The following is a 2,921-nucleotide window of genomic DNA, read 5'->3' as shown; positions in this document are numbered from 1 at the left end:
CTCTTAATACCATGGGGAATGCCTTCCTAATAAGCAATGGTTACTTAGGTTCTTAATCCGATTTAGGCAGCATTGTGTGAAATGTACTAGGGCTTTCTAGTGGGCTTAACCCTATTGACCTTTAGCTTAAGTATTATAAAGGGAGTTTACTAATGTGATGAGCCTGGGGAGGGTAACAGTGTTATATGACCCCCCAAAGTTACAAAATTAAAATGCTGAAAATGAACAAGCAAAAAATCAAAGTGCCACAATGTAAAATTTTAAGCTGGAAGAGAAATCCCTGCTTAAATTGGTACTTCACTCACATGTATCGCCTATGGTACTAGAGCCCTAGAGGTTCCCAGTGTGGGCGCTTTTCCTTGAGAAGCAAAAAACCCAAGGCATACAAAATAAGCACACACATCATAATTGAATCACTGTGAAAAGACTTTGGGGGGTCACAGAAAAATTAATCAGTCAGGCGATGATTTCATGAGAAATTCCTTTTATGGTAGCTTAACTACAAAGTTTTCTAGATGTAGCCTCTAGTCAGCCCTCGAACATGAATACTTGGCTCTCGCGATTAAACAACTTAATTGACCACAGAAAATTAAGAAGCTTACCCATGGTATTAATATTCGATCTCTAGTGCCTTTCGATTGTCAAATTAGCGACCCCAGACTTGTCTAATTTTTTACCTTTACATCTGTTTATGCATTTGATTACATTGAAATTTAATGTTCATTGCTAACAAATTGTTTGAAATTCTTTTACCAATCAATTTGTCTACCTAAAACTGCATATGCTTTTTAAGAGAATGCAATTACTGTGCCAATGTTGTTTGATTTTGCAGTGACTAAAGAAGGCTAAGGACATTCATCTCAAATGCTCTTCCACCTCGACGAACCAGCTTCAACTCAATAGCTTCCGAGGACGGAATCTACATCAGGAAGGGGGGCATGTTAACCCTCACGGCTCACGGACACCTATCACCTACGACGGACGTTCTAACTTACGGCGGACGTTGTATCATTTACTTGTAGAGTCAGGTACCGGGCTTGTCGGTCCAATAGGGAAAGGTAGAGTGATCGTCGATGAGAGGCGCACTTTAACTTGGACATTCAAGGGATTAGTTGGCTAAGCATGGGCGCCCAAGTGTGAATGGGGTGAGCTCCTATAAAAGCCAACTAAACCTAATTTTTACTCATTCTCTCATTTGTGCAATAGAAGAGTGCTCTTGCTCCATCTCCATCTTCTTCTTCTTCACCTCCTTGTGTGTGTGTGTGTGTGAGAGAGAGAGAGAGCGAGAGAGAGAGAGAGAGAGAGAGAGAGAGAGAGAGAGAGAGAGGAGAGTGTGTGTGTGATCGAGCATTACGAAGGCACGACGACGGCGAAGCGGTTGAGCGCGGCACGACTGCAGCTTCTTCTTCATCGCGGCGAGGAATCCACCACGAAGGCGAGCGTAGAGCGGTGAGTGACACACCCTTTGTTCTCTTGAGCTTGCTAGTTTAGGCTTGTTGTGTGCTTGGAGCCGTTTGTGGCTCGCACACGGTGTATTGGCAAGTCCCTTGCTTCGACAGTGCGGCAAGGAGCGCACACGCACAATCGTACACCAAGATTTTGGCATTATTGTTACCTTTCTCATAGAGGTTATTTAGAGTTGGATGCATTTTTTCAATCGTATCACCTGAGTACTTAAGTGGGCATCAGAAAATACACATTAAGGAGCACTTCCATGGTGTTGCTGCAAAAAAAAAAGAAGCATTCAACATACTTCTTTGGATTGTGTTTAGAGCCTTTCTTTCATTTGGCTTCTCCACCTTCAGGATGAGAGTGCTCCAAAGACTGCCTGTTGTCACATCGTGCCTTTGTTAGGGTAGACCAATCAAGGCAATATGCATTAGATACATTGTCAAAGTATGGTATGGTTGATTGTACAATGATTGTGATGTCTACAGATTAGGATTTGAAGATTCCAGCTGATGTGGGTGATGTGCTTGAGAATGCCATCATGTGCAAGAAGATTGTGGGTAGCTTGATCTACTTCACAATCTTAGGACATACTGGCCCTTGTTTAGATTTTTGTGTATCCAAGGCTTTAGTCTTTTCTTGTAAAATCTCCTCTTTCTGTAAGACATTCTCTACACTTTTATGGTGGAAATATCGACTGCTTTGAGGGAACTACGAGTTGTGAGCCTAGCTAAGATGCTACGCCAACAAATACCTAACGATTGATGGAGGGGAGTTCAAATGAGAGGCAAGATTGGTGACAATAGGACTAGGTTTGAATCCTATGAGATTATATAGGTTGCAGCTTTGCTCATTATGTTGTAACCTTAAACCTTGAATCGATGCAATGTCTCTTGATGTTATTCTTTCATATAGCAATGTGTGAGTTTCAAACTCAAAAGTTGGACCAAAATACTTAGAAAGGCCCTTTACCCTGGTGGATGACATTCAAAAAGGTGGGCAAAGAAAAGTCACCAGGATGGGATGGGATTACAACCGAGTTTTTGCAAGCGTTTTGGGAAGTTCTGGGTCCTTCTTTCTTGCACTTGGTCAACAACGCCTTTACTAAAGGTATGTTGGAATCAGGTGTGAAGAAAGGTATGATTAAACTCATCCCCAAGCAATTAGCTTGTTCTCAACTCGAGCACTGGAGACCTATCACAATGATGACAATGGTGTACAAGGTGTTGGCTAAACTCATCGTTGAAAGAATGTCCCCGATATTAGCAAATGTGATCTCTCCACACTAGCATGGATTTTGATTAAAGGTAGAATGATTTATGACAAAATCTTGGTGGCCATGGTTGTATGGAATATGCCAAGTTCAAGAAACAGGAATGTATCTTACTGCAATTGGACCTGGATAGGGTGTATGATAGGATTACTTGGTCATTTGTGCAAGAAACTCTAGAGATTGTGGGATGCAGCCCATG

This window comes from Adiantum capillus-veneris, chromosome 22, assembly GCF_014529385.1.
Source record: "Adiantum capillus-veneris isolate H3 chromosome 22, ASM1452938v2, whole genome shotgun sequence".
In the NCBI taxonomy this organism is placed as follows: Eukaryota; Viridiplantae; Streptophyta; class Polypodiopsida; order Polypodiales; family Pteridaceae; genus Adiantum; species Adiantum capillus-veneris.
The sequence above is the reverse complement of the archived record's forward strand: the minus strand, read 5'-3'. Positions refer to the sequence as shown.